The sequence below is a fragment of the Mesoplodon bidens genome (assembly GCF_964165515.1).
Source record: "Mesoplodon bidens genome assembly, chromosome: 1".
Lineage (NCBI taxonomy): Eukaryota > Metazoa > Chordata > Mammalia > Artiodactyla > Ziphiidae > Mesoplodon > Mesoplodon bidens.
In genome coordinates, this window is record NC_138176.1 from 19,394,957 (window position 1) to 19,409,996 (window position 15,040).

The window sequence follows — 15,040 nt, forward strand, 5'->3', positions numbered from 1 at the left end:
CATTTTTGATTGTCAGAACTGAGGGTAGAGGGAGACTACTGGCATCTCTGGGATGCTGCTAAGCATTCTACAATGCATAAGACAGCCGTTCACAATGAAGAACTATCTAGCCCCCAAATGTCAATAGTACTAAGGTTAAAAAACCTTGGTCTAATGGTAGTACCCACTTTTTTTTTAATTGCAGTATTGTTGACGTACAATATTATATTAGTTTCAGGTGTACAACATACTGGTTTGACATTTATATACATTACGAATTGATCACCACAATAAGCCTAGTAACTATCTGTCACCATACAAAGTTATTACAATATTATTGGCTATATTCCCTATGCTATACATTACATCCTCATGACTTATTTATTTTATAACTACGTTTTTGTACCTCCTATTCTCCTTCACCTATTTTTCCCAACTCTGCACTCCCCTGCCCTCTGGCAACCACCAGTTTGTTTTCAGTATCTATGAGTCTGTTTCTGTTTTGTTTTGTTTTTTAGATCCCACATATAAGTGAAATCATATGGTATTTGCCTTTCTCTGTCTGACTTATTTCAATTAGCATAATACCCTTTAGGTCCATCCATGTTGTCATAAATGGCAAGGTTTTCTTCTTTTATGGCTGAATAATATTCCGTTGTGTATATATACCACATCTTCTTTATCCATTCAACTATCAGTGGACACTTATGTTGCTTCCATATCTTGGCTTTTGTAAATAATATGCAGAGAACATAGGGGTGCACATATCTTTTTGAATTAGTGTTTTCATATTCCTTGGATAAATACCCAGAATGGGAATTGCTGGATTATATGGAAGTTCTATTTTTATTTAAAATGGACCCTCCATACCATTTTCCATAGTGGCTGTGTCAGTTTACATTCCCACCGACACTGCACAATGGTTCCCTTTTCTCTGCATCCTTGCCAACACTTGTTATTTGTGATCTTTTTGATGACAGCCATTCTGACAGGTGTGAGATGATACCTCACTGTGGTTTGGATTTGCATTTCTCTGGTGATTAGTGGTGCTGAGCATCTTTTCATGTGTCTGTTGGTCATCTGTATGTCTTCCTTGGAAAAATGTCTATTCAGGTCCTCTTCCCATTTTTTTTCACATTGAATTGTTTCTTTAATATTAAGTTGTATGAGTCCTTTATATATATTTTAGATATTAACCCATCAGATATATTATTTGAAAATATATTCTCCCATTCAGTAGATTGCCTTTTCATTTTGTTAATGGTTTTCTCTACTATGTCAGAGCTTTCCAGTTTGATGTAGTCCAGTTTGTTTATCTTTGCTTTTGTTGCCCTTGCCTTTGGAGACAGATCCAAAGAAAAATATTGCTAAGACCAATGTCAAAGAACAATAGTACCTACTATTTCATGTAATAGGAGGATTAAATTAGATAATGGATATAAGTATCAGTGTGCTCTATGACCAGAAAACAATTCATAAGATGGCATTGGTGAGTCCTTACCTGACAATAATTACTCTCAATGGATTATAATTTCCAGTCAAAAGACACAGAGTGAATGGATGGATAAAAAAACAAGAATCTGCTGCCTACAAGAGACTCACTTCATCTTTAAAAACACACATAGGCTCAAAATGAAGGAATGGAAAAAAGTATTCTATGCAAATGGAGACCAAAAGAAAGCAGTGGTAGCTATACTTACATCAGACAAAAGAGACTTTAAGCCAAAAAATGGTAACAAGAAACAAAGAAAGTCATTATGTGATGATAAAGGGGTCAGTTCATCAAGAAGATGTAACAATCATAAATATATACACACCCACCATCACTGCACCTGAATATATTTAGCCAAACTAATACATCTGAGGAAAGAGATATACACAAATAAAATAATAGTAGACTTCAGCACCCCATTTTCAACAATGGATAGATCATCTGGACAGAAAGTCAACAGGAAATGTTGGTCTTGAACCATACTTTGGACCTAACAGACATATATAGAACATTCTATCCAACAGTACCAGAATACACATTCTTTGCAATTGCACACATAACATTCTCCAGGATAGATCACATGAGAGTTAATAAAACATGTCTTAGCAACTTTAAGATTGGAATCATACCAAGTATCAAAAGGAAAATCAATAAATAAAACAAATGAAATTGAAAGCACTATGGGATGCTGCAAAACAGTTCTAAAAGGGAAGTTTATAGCAGTAAATGCCTACATTAAGAAAAAAAGATCTCAAATAAACAACCTAACTTTACACCTTAAGGAACTAGAAAAAGAACAAACTAACCCAAAGTTAGTAGAAGGAAGGAAATAAAAAAGATCAGAGCAGAAATAAATGCAAGAGACCAGAAAAAAAAAGGCCAATGAAACTAAGAGCTGATTTTTCAAAAAGATAAACAAAATTGAGAAATCTTTAGCTCAACTAATAAATAAAGAGAGAAGACTCAAGTCAAATTGAAATTGAAAGCAGAGACATTGCAACTGATACCATGGAAATATAAAGGATCGTAAGAGACTATTATAAATGATTATACACAACAAATTAACCTAAAAGAAATAGACAAATTCCTAAAAAAAATACAACCTACCAAGACTGAATCATTAAGAAATAGAACATCTGAACACAGGCAACAAGTAAGGAGATTGAATCAATGATCAAAAACCTCCCAACAAAGAAAGCCCAGGACCAGATGGTTTCACTAGTGAATTTTATCAAACATTTAAGGGAGAATTAATGCCAATACTTATTAAACTCTTCCGAAAATTTGAAGAGGAGGGAACACTCCTAAACTCATTTTACAAGGCCAATGTTACCCTGATAACAAAAGCAGTCAAGGACATCACAAGAAAATAAAATTGCAGTTCATCGTATCTCTGATGAACATATATTCATATTTCATATGAAACTGACATTATTTTCCAAAGCAATATGGTAGAGGTCCAGTTGCTTCCTATCCTGTCCAACAGTTGGTGTTGTAAGTCCTTCTAAATTTAACCGCTCATAAGTGTGTATAGCGTGTCTCTACGTATTAGGAGGAAAAAACCTTTTCCAGAGACCTCCTAGCAGACTTGCTGTATTGACCACGGCTGAGTCTCATACCCATGCCTTAGCAAGTCATGGCACTTTTCAGTCTCTAGAGTGGGAGAGGCTTCTCCAGCAAAACAAAAGGGAAATGGAATGAGTGTTAGTTGGACAACCAATAATGCTTCCTTGGTGTGCCATGGTTCACTGGTTTAATTCTACTTCAAGCTGCTGAATGCAGTGATAAGGACCTGATAACTAAGTTCCTTTGAAAGATGATAAGGAAAAGTCAGAGCAGACCCAAGTTTTGAGCTTGGGTTATTAGAGACAGGTGGCATTAGTGGGAAAGGTATGGAGCCAGGTTTGGTTCACACTGTTTGCAGAACCTGCCTTCTTTGATGTGCTGCCTTTTCAGTGTTTCCTAGGATTTTGAAGTACAGTTCAGTCTTCCTGGGTCTTTCAAGAACTTTGCAAATCATCCGGAGGCGACAAAATGACCCCTACCTTGGAAAAATTGGAGAAAGTGTGTGGATCAGAATTGGTTGTGATTACAGTGTTAATTCAAGCAAGAGATACAGCAAGAATCCGTGCACCCCCTCACCCCACCCCCTTTGAGTACTGATGAACACTTAGGTCTCTTTCCTATGGAGAAAGACTACTGAAAGCACTGATATTTGATTGAAAACCCCAAGAAAAGCCAGAGTGGGACTCTTTCACCAGTCTCCAGTGTGTTCCCCAAGTTTTAAGCCAAGGATTTACAGAGAAGGACTACACAAACCTTGCTACTATAATACATTTTAAGTCAATCATCTTCTCTCCTTTCAGGATGTTTCAAATGACAGTGACAATGTAATATAAAAAGCAGTCATTACAGTTCATGTCACAACAGTAAAAATATGAGCATAATAGGAAATGATCTCTATTAACTAGAGTTTGATCTCCATTTTTATTTATGCAGATACAAAAGGATATTTGGATTAGTAATTATGTTTTTGGCATTTCTTGGGGTTTCAAATTACTTACTGGAAACAGCCTGCTGAATTCAAATACTGGATTCTAAATTTCTTATTCATCTATAAGCCACTGCTCAACATGGATAATGGAAATGCTGTACCAGGAAGTAATGACTTGGAAGGGAAGCAGATCATTGGAATTCAGAGTGGATTTTTAGGATTTGGGTAACAGCTTCTTAAGAAAACTTAAGTGGACTTTCTCTGTAACTGAGATGGACTTGGAAGTTTTAGTTTATTTTCTTTCCTTCTAACTTCTGTTATTATGAAACTATTTATGGGGAAAAAAATCTAGCATTTTTTTCAAGTCTTGCCAAGGATACGTTTGCTTTATATAACTTACTGCAGTATGCCTCAGTTCCGTTTTCAAGTTTCATTGTGCATAGTACCAAATATGGCTCTATGTGTGTGCAGAGAAAGAGACAGTTTCAAAATTGCCTTAAGAAGATACTTAATGTCCAGCCAGATATAAGGTATGAGAGCCAATTTCTTTCTTTCTTTCTTTCTTTTTTTTTTGCGGTACGTGGGCCTCTCACTGCTGTGGCCTCTCCCGTTGCGGAGCACAGGCTCCGGACGCGCAGGCTCAGCGGCCATGGCTCACGGGCCCAGCCGCTCTGCGGCATGTGGGATCTTCCCGGACCGGGGCACGAATCCGTGTCCCCTGCATCGGCAGGCGTACTCTCAACCACTGCGCCACCAGGGAAGCCTGAGAGCCAATTTCTTAATAGGGAAATAGATAATTATGAGCATAGCTACAGCACTTTGGGGTTCCCTTCTCTCAAATGCCCTGGAAACATATTGTTCTCGGAGCCCAGGGGGAGATTTTTGTCACCCCCACTCAGCATGCCCTCTACTAACAGGCCGACTCTGAGATAAGGAAAAGAATCATTCCTCAAGCAATCTTCTCTCTACCTTCCGCTAATGATAATGGCGGCTTGTGTGTGAGTGTGTGCAATATAGATACATACCATCCTCTGCCCAGAAATAGATGAAAAGAGGCAATGCTACTCTTTTCCTCCCATTACAACTGGTTTCATGTTCCTGGGTGGGAGAGCGAGCCTTCTTTATCATTGGAGGGGCAGCTCTAGGCAAAATATTAATATCGTTGCATTTTAATTTTTGTCCCTTCTTTCTGCCCCTTTCCCTTTCCCAATGTTCTGATCACACACTCTCTTTCCTGATCACAAACACCACTCTCTCCCTCCTTTCCTCCATCACTAGTGGCTGGGAGGGGGTCTGATTAACACAGCCGGGTAGGGGTCTATTCAGGTACTCCTTCCTGTCATAGGGCTGACTGGTTGACTCAAAGCAATGGTACTCCATCTTTTCCCCACACAACACACCTGATGGGTGACATTCACATATTAGACACACCCTGCTGAGGGTATGAAGGGTTATGAATAATTCCCAGCCCACTAGGTAGCTGTAACTCCCCCCTTTTCTCTCACAAGCATAAAAGAAAATCTAAATGCAAGTGAATAAGAGAAAATTATTGCAGGGATAATGTTGAATCTCTTTAATTTACAAAAGAAAGTAATCTGCAAGCTGTTTTGTGATAAGAGACAAATTATAATACTCTGTCCCACAGTACCACTGTAAGCCCTTGTGCTGACCATCTCCATCTGCCTTTCCAGATCCTCTCCCCACCCTTCCCCATCCTGCTTTATGCCCTGGGAGGGGACACTTTTGGACTATTTCACCCACGTAACTTTGTCCACTGGCCAATGGAGACAACATCAGGATACTGGAGGGCAGGAGGAAAGAGAGGTTGGTGTATTCGTTGTCATTCTTTCTCTGCTGCTTGAGGTCCTCTTCCCAAGGCCACCCAACTTCTGGTAGGCAGCCCTCTTCCATATCTGCAGCCTGAGTTGCAGCTATAGGTCTCTCAGGGATCCAGGAATGGTTTCCTCCCCATCATCCCAGGGGAGCAAAGGGAGGAGGTGGGAAGGAGACCTCCCTGTTACAAGTGCTGGGGGTATTTAGCCAGCCCTTATTGGTTCCTCTTAACTTTGCTCACAACTTTGTAATAATTCCCAGCTGAGTGTGCCACCATACCATCTCTCTCTGGTCAGGATCATAACTAATTTTGTGGTTGAGAACTTGTTAACTAAGTTTATTACTACTCCTAAGAGTTCTGAGGCTCAATAGGACACTCTTGCTGTTTTTAGCATAAAGACTGAAAAACCCCTGATGGCCAAATGGAATAGCTATCAAATGGAGGGCTTGTCAGCTTTTGACAACTAAAGGTGAGCTATTTGGGTGCAAGATATACATTCTTCACTAATACTGCCTATATAGCACACTTCTTCATAAACTCTTAGGACACTCCAGAAAACACATACATACACAAACAAACACATAACGATTGTAATTTTCACATTCTAAAAATATAACTATCACTATTTGCCAGACTTTGGACAATGACTTTGTTCTTGTCCTGACTTTGTGTCTTGTGTAAACTAATATCATAACCCAATACTTAAAAGCATGATACTGACTTTAAAGTCAGATGGACTTGGTTGGAGGCTTAGATCCACCACTAGCTACTGTATATGTATACACTAGTATATAACTTTTCCATACCTTAGTTTCCTGAAAGTAACATGGTGATAACAATATTCTCATAGGATGGTTGTAAAAATTAAGTGGGATACTTGTCCTGCTTTTTAAGCATAGTGCCTGTTGCATAGTTAATGCTAAATCAATATTAGCTAAACAAACATACAAAAAACAGACTGCATGGATTCCATTAAGCCCCTTGAAGGTAACAGCCTGTCTTCACATCTTTGTGTTTTCCTCAGTATAAGTCCAATACATATTGAGATGAATGAATGATGAATGGATGGATGGATGGGTAGGTGGATGATGGACTGATGATGGATGGGTGGATGAGACTGGCCTCAAATAAAAATTTCTTCAGGCTACTTAGACTTTACTTGGCCGAGATCACATTTTTAAGATTTCCAATTAGTCCTTTGGTTCTCTGGATATGAGGTTATTTTCTGCTTAATCATTCAAATCATGTCTGTGCATTCCTGTGTTTACAGGTTATTTTTTCATTTTTCTTTCAGCGAGGAATTTAAATTCCCTCCACCGTGTTGTGAAATCCTCATTTCAGTTCTTTGGGAGCTTCACACAGGTATTTGTCCCCCTTGAAGATTATTTTTGTGTTCCTTTAAGCAGAAAGGGCGCAGTTTCTGCCAAAGCTAACAGCAGGGGATGGAGGCGATCCTTAGCTGACTAAATATTTCCACAACAAAAGTTGGGAAATTTAACCCTGAGGGTATTGGTCTTTCTAACCATTCGCTATGGATCAAGAATTAGGCCAAGTTCACCTATCAGTTATGAAACAGCCCAGAAAGAATCTGGACTTTCATTTTTGCCAAGCAGCAAAATAAACAGAAAAGTATCAAAAATACCACAGAAAAGCCCGGATTATTTATTCCTACATCTATTACTGTTTTCCCTCTTAACCAGTCAGAAATTACTTAATCCAATTAAATACATTTTTTGTTACCTACCGCGTGATAGGCACTCTGTATATCTGTTAAAATAATTCTTTTGCAACAAAATTTGGTTTAATTAAAACAATCCCTATGATTCATTTGCATTATTTGACATAAGTAAATTTTTTTCCTTTTTTGGAATGATCCCATTTGGTTGAACGCACCAGCGACAATGGCTTAAGGTTTTCCAAAGTTGGGAGAGTGGGCAGTACATGGATTTGGAGTCACTTTTAATCTTAGCTTCACAGTTACCAGGTCTATGCTTGAGCAAGTTGTCTTGTCTGTGTGAGTTTCTTTCTTCCACTGAGAAATGGGTGTAATAGTATCTCCCTCACTACAAGGAGCTGAGGAATGAGTGCAACAGCATGAGTTTGCCGATCCCTTTGTACTCTTAACACATCTTGCATGGCATCTAGGACAGGCTGGAACAAAAGCAAGCACTATATAGTTTGGGTTTTGCTTATTTATTTAATGACCACAAGAGTAGAAATTTGACCTGATTTATTTTGTGAATCTTCAAGTCCTACGAAAGAAATAACTTGGGCTTTGATATGAGATTACTAGCACTTTTGATGGCAGGAAGAAAAGTGCTTGCTGGGATCTTATATGCATATTTATTTTGGATTAGTGGATTAATAAAAATAGAGTAATGGCCAATGTAACCCCTTAGTGCCAAGAGGTTATAAATATATGAAGTTCGAAGGATTTTTGTCTTTTTCTTCCAGTTGAATAGAAACTCTGACAGCCCCTCTTGGGGTAATGTGCTTTGAGCAGGGATGGCTATATGCACCAGAGCCCAGGCCTCCCTGGTAGACATTGAGAAGTGCATCACTCAGGATACTCTGGTGCCAACTCTGGAAACCAAATCAGGCCACCTTAAATCGCACAAGAATTTCCTAGAAAAACTATTAGATAGTTCACAACATTGAGAGCCTGGAGAGCTGAGCTCAGAAAATGGGCAGAAACCAAGGGAGGTTGGGCACCATTAAAATCCTGTGACAGGAACAGTCTCTCTGGACTGCTGCCACCAGCCTTGACACTGCTGGCTGGGCTCCTGCACAGCTACCACGTTTAACTTAGGACCTCACCTGTATATATGTCACATTCTTGATAGTCAGAGTCCTGGGTGGGAGCATCTGATTGGCCAGTTTAGGTCATATGACCATGTGCTACTCATCATGGAGCTAGAAGAGGGACCAAGCTCTGTAATGGTGATGGAGGGAGGAGGGACCCTGATATCAAGCTACCATGATTCTTAAAAACAGGTCAGATGGTACAATGCCTGGCAGCCAAAAATAAAAAGTATCCACTACAGAAAGTTCACCTCATTTTTCCCCTGCTTTGCTGTTTCTCTTTACTACAGTGGCTGGTCCTGGCTGTCTGGGGGCATGGTCCTCTCAAGAACAGACATACGGATATGAACTTTGCAAAGGCTAAGAATGGACATAAACTTTGTAGAATGACCTGGCTATGCATCCTGCTTTTATCTGAGTCTGACCTCTGAATTCCTGTCATGTGCAGAGACGAGAGTTCTCTGGAACCCAGCAAGATTACCAGTGGGCACACGCCCAGAAGTGAGAACCCTATGATGGAGATATTGCCTACTGACTTGCCCAAAAATGGGATATGAGCTGCTGAAGTACTCAAGGACAGCATGTTAAAAGCTTCTTGTTTGATTCTAGGCACCAAATAATGTTTATTTGTTTCCTTCATTCAGGCCACAGATGACCAGTTTTGCCAAAGGAGGAGAAGCGGCTAGAGGCAAAATAGCAGCCAAGTGAAAAGTACTTTGAAGAGTAGTGGATAAAACCACTCCTTATATTTGGAGTCAGTCAGGCCTGGGCTGGAATCCCAGCCCCCAAACACTTCCTAGGACTACAGTCTTGGGCTGGTGACTTCAAACTCCCCATCCTCAGTTTCTTATCTATAAGATAGGGATAGAGGGGATCGGATCAAGATGGCGGAGGAGTAGGACATGGGGCTCACCTTCTCCAACAAGTACATCAAAACTACATCTACATGTGAAACGAGTCTCACAGAACATCTACTCAACACTGGCAGAAGACCTCAGACTTCCAAAAGGGTAAGAAAATCTCCATGTAACTGGGTAGGATAAGAGAAAAAAAAAAGAGAGAAAGTAATCAGGATGGGACCTGTACCCCTGGGAGGGAGCTGTGAAAGAATAAAGGTTTCCACACCCTGGGAAGTCCCCTCACAGGCAGGGAGATCAGCCAGAGGGGGAACTTCAGAGCCTTGGAGGAGAGCACAGCAACCCGTCTGCAGAGAGCAAAACGGAGAGAGACCTGCACAGATGGTCAGTGCTACCCAGCACTCCTCAGCCTGAGACCCTCCTCTGCCTGGGCGGGGTGGGGGCTGGGTGCTGAGGCTCAGGCTTCAGAGGTCAGACCCGGGGAGAGGACTGGGGTTGGCTGCATGGAGACAGTCTGAGGGGGCTAGGGTGTGGTGCACCACACCTGACAGAGTACGTGAAGAAGCCTGGGCCCACCAGAGAGGGAAGGTGCCATTGTTGGGGGGCACACAAGGAGAGGGGCGTGCCCACCATAGGAGGGTCTTTCTCTGCTTGCACGCTCTCAGGTGGCAGGGCACTGCCTACACGAGCTCCGGGGGTGGGTGCAAACTGCTGCTGCCATCTCAGATTCCAGAGGTGGGCGTGGGCCGTTACTGCCACCAAGGGTCCCATGACTGGATGCCAACCACTGCCCCTGCCTCTCTGGGAGTATGTGCGGGCCACACACCTGCACACCCCCATCAAGCAGATAACAGCCAGCACACGTGAGGAAGGAGGTGGCAAGCATCCAAACCAAAAACAGCCCTCACGCCAACATTAAACCCACACACGCTACGCAGGGATGCTCCTGCATATAAATAGCCCTCCAAGACTACAGTAGATTATTAATTACTTCTCCTAAACTCACAGAGTAAGAGGAATATAAGCAAAATGAAGAAGCAGAGGAACCACTCCCAGTTAAAGGACCAAGAGTATTCCTCTGAAGGAACAAGCAGTGAAACAGACCTCTTCAGTCTAATAGACACTGAGTTCAAAAATGAGGAAATGAAAATACTGAAGGACTTAAGAAAATCTATGGACAGAAATTCAGATTACTGTAAAAAGAAACCAGAAACTATGAGGAGCCAAGAAAAATTAGAAGATTCATTTGCTGAGACAAAGGCTGAGCTAAAAGCAATGAACAGCAGAATGAATAATGCAGAAGAAAGATTAAGTGCTCTGGAAGATAGAATAATGGAAAGTACCCAATCAGAACAGCAGACAGAAAGCCAATTAAAAAACAAAAATGAAAGCAATATAAGAGACCTATGGGATAATATAAAGCATGCCAATCTATGCGTAATAGGGATTACAGAAGGAGAAGAAAGAGAAAAGGGGATTGAAAATGGATTTGAAGAAATTATAGCTAAAAACTTCCCAAACCTAAAAAAGGAAACATTATCCAGAGACAGGAAGCACAGAGGGTCCCAAACAAGATGAACCCAAACAGACCTACACCAAAACATATTATAATAAAAGTGGCAAAAGTTAAACAGAGGGTTCTAAAGGAAGCAAGAGAAAAAGAGTTCATTACAAGGGAACCCCCATAAAGCGATCAGCTGATTTCTCTACAGAAACGCTGCAGGCCAGAGGGAGTGGCAAAATATATTCAGAGTCTTGAAAGGGAAATCTGCAACCTAAAATACTCTACCCAGCAAGATTTTCATTTAGAATAGTGGGAGAAATAAAGAATTTCTCAGACAAGCAAAAATTAAAAGAATATCACAATACTAAACCTACCCTAAGAGAAATATTGAAAGGTCTTCTCTAAATAGAAAAGAAGAAAGAAGATATAGGAAGGAGGAAATAACAATTGGAAAGTAAATCACTTAAATTAGCCAACAAATTTGACCTAGAAGAAATGGACAACTTTCTAGAAACATAGAGCCTACCAAAATTGAATCAAGAAGAAATGGATAATTTGACAGACGAACCACTAGAAGCGAAATAGAATCTGTAATAATAATTAAAAAAAACCTCCCTACAAACAAAAGTCCAGGACCAGATGGCTTCACAGGAGAATTCTACCAAACGTACAAAGAAGAACTTATACTGGTCCTTCTCAAACTCTTTCAAAAAAGTGAAGAGGAGGGAACACTCCCAAAGATGTTCTATGAAGCCACCATCACCCTGATACAAAAATCAAAGATAGCACCAAAAAAGAAAATTACAGGCCAACATCTTTGATGAATATAGATGCAAAAATTCTCAACAAAATATTAGCAAACCAAACCCAACAACACACAGAAAAGATCATACACCATGATCAAGTTGGATTCACCCCAGGCTCACAAGGATGGTTCAACATACACAAATCAATCAATATAACACATTAAGAAAAGAAAAATCAAAAACCACATGATCATCTCAATAGATGCAGAAAAAGCATTTGACAAAACTCAACATCAATCCTTCATAAGAACTCATACAAAAGTGGGTATAGAGGGAACATATCTCAACATAATGAAAGACATTTATGACAAACTCACAGCCACTATAATACTCAATGGTGAAAAGCTGAAAGTCTTCCCACTAAAATCTGGAACAAGACAAGAATGTCCACTCTCACCACTTCTATTTGACACAGTATTGGAAGTCCTAGCCACAGCAATCAGACAGGAAAAGAAATAAAAGTTATCCAAACTGGAAGGGAAGACGTAAAAATTTCACTGTCTGCAGATGATAAAATAGAAAACCCTAAGAACTCCACACAAAACTACTAGATCTAATAAATGAATTCAGCAAAGTAGCAGGATACAATACAATATTTGCAAATGACACAACCGACAAGGGCTTAATCTCCAAAACATACAAACAGCTCATACAACTCAAAAAGCAAACAACCCAATAAAGAAATGGGCAGAACACCTTAATAGACATTTCTCCAAAGAAGACATACAGATAGCCAGTAGGCACATGAAAAGATGCTCAACATCACTAATTATTAGAGAAATGCAAATCAAAACTACAGTGAGGTACCACCTCACACTGGTCAGAAAAAATCTACAAACAATAAATGCTGGAGAGGGTGTGGAGAAAAGGGAACCCACCTACACTGTTGGTGGGAATGTAAGTTGGTGCAGCCACTATGGAAAACAGTATGGAGGTTCCTCAGAAAACTAAAAATAGAGTTGCCACATGATCCAGCAATCCCCACTCCTGGGCATATATTCAGAGAAAACTATAATTCAAAAAGATACATGCACCCCTATGTTCATAGCAGCACTATTCACAAAAGCCAAGACATGGAAACAACCTAATTGTTCATTGACAGATGAATGGATAAAGAAGATGTGGTATACTTATACAATGGAATACTACTCAGCCATAAAAAAGAATGAAATAACGCCATTTGCAGCAACATGGATGGACCTGGAGATTATCATACTAAGTGAAGTAAGTCAGAAAGAGACAAATACCATATGATTTCACTTATATGTGGAATCTAAAATATGGCACAAATGAACCCATCTACAAAACAGAAACAGACCCACAGACATAGAGATCAGACTTGTGGTTGCCGAGGAGGGGGGAGGGAGCGGGATGGACTGGAAGTTTGGCTTGGTAGATGCAAACTATTACATTTAGAATGGATAAATAACAAGGTCTTACTGTATAGCACAGGGCACTATATCCAATCTCCTGGGATAAACCATAATGGAAAAGAATATTTTAAAAAAGAATGTAGGGCTTCCCTGGTGGCGCAGTGGTTGAGAGTCCACCTGCCGATGCAGGGGACACGGGTTCGTGCCCCGGTCTGGGAGGATCCCACATGCTGCGGAGCGCTGGGCCCGTGAGCCGTGGCCGCTGAGCCTGCGTGCCCGGAGCCTGCGCTCCGCAGCGGGAGAGGCCACAACAGTGAGAGGCCCTCATACTGCAAAAATAAATAAATAAAAATAAATAAAAAAATAAAAATAAATTAAAAAGAATGTATATATGTGTATAACTGAGTCACTTTGCTGTATAGTAGAAATTAGCACAACATTGTAAATCAACTATACTTCAATTAAAAAAAAACAACAACTATTGTACATCCATACAGTGGATTTCTATTCAAGAATAAAAAGAAATGAACTACATACCTGCTCCAACATGGATGAACATCAAGCACATTCTTCTAAGCGGAAGAAGCCAGGTGCAAAATTCCATTTATATGACATTTTTAAAGTGACACAATTACAAAGGCAGAGATCAGATCAGAGGTTGCCAAGGGCTACGAATCAAAGGAGAGGATAAAGGATTGACCACAAAGGTGCACATGGAAATATTCTGGGGTGATGGTAGTTACATAAGTGATTGTTTGTCCAACTTGTCTGATGAGGCCCATGAGTGATGTTGCACAAGCAGATGACAGGTTCCCCAGCGAAGGCAAAATCAGACTAATAGGTAGCTTCTGGAACTATGCTGTTAAGTACAATGCCTGGTACAATAATTGTTCATTGAATAAATTAATACACTTATCCTTCAAGGAAAAAAAGTGCTTGTCAAAACTTATGTAACTGTCCACCCAAAATTTTGATTTTTGCCTTTATAAATTTCACTTCAATAAACTTGACTTTGGGGGAAACAAAATAAAATAAAATAAAAATAAAATAGGGATAACGTATGCCTAAAAGTGGGTGGTTGTGAGGATTAGAAATAATCTATTTAAAGCATTCAGCCAAACTCCTGCTCAGCCAATGCTTGGTCCTCTCTGCTCTTCCTCACTCACAGAAGAAAATAGAGAAGTCAGCATAGTTACTCAACTGTAAAGCACGAAGTTACAAGAAGCAGTTTAAGTAAAGTCAAAGGTTAGATTTCAATGGTGAAATAAAACACCAGTGTCAAGAAGAAAGGGCACTGAGGAGGGGATCAGGGCTGTGGTATCAGCATAACTTCTGTATCAATACTAAAGCTATTTAGCACTGGAGTCACCTGGAGAAGGCGAGACTAGGAGAGGAATCAAAGGCAAGAGAAGTCATTTTTACAGTGCACATACGGTGCTTTAAGCTGGATGCTTTACCCACATTATCATACTAAACTACACCCCAGGAAGTGGGTCCGTTATTACTCCCACTGTGTGGATAGTGAAACTGAGGCACAGAGAGGCAGTGAGTAGGTTTCTTCTAACCTTTGTTTTCCCGTTGAGGTGGCAGAAGATTACTGCATCCATCAGCTCCAGAGTTTATATCTCTTCCCCTCAAGAAAGCAACCAGCCTGGGGCAGGAGCCATTTAGTCCCATTTCATTTTTGGAAATTGGGTCAGGTGCCAGCCGTGGTCTAGACAACACGGATGAGGACAGGCAGGGGGAGAATGGGGTCCACCTGAATAAGCATAAGGGCTCTGGTGTATCCACGCAGATGGCCGGGGTGGGTGGGAACACTGCATCAGCAAGTCCAGGAGGCCCAGTTCACATTTTAATGCTGTTAAGAAAATGAGGCAAAAATTAGAGACAAAGCAATAG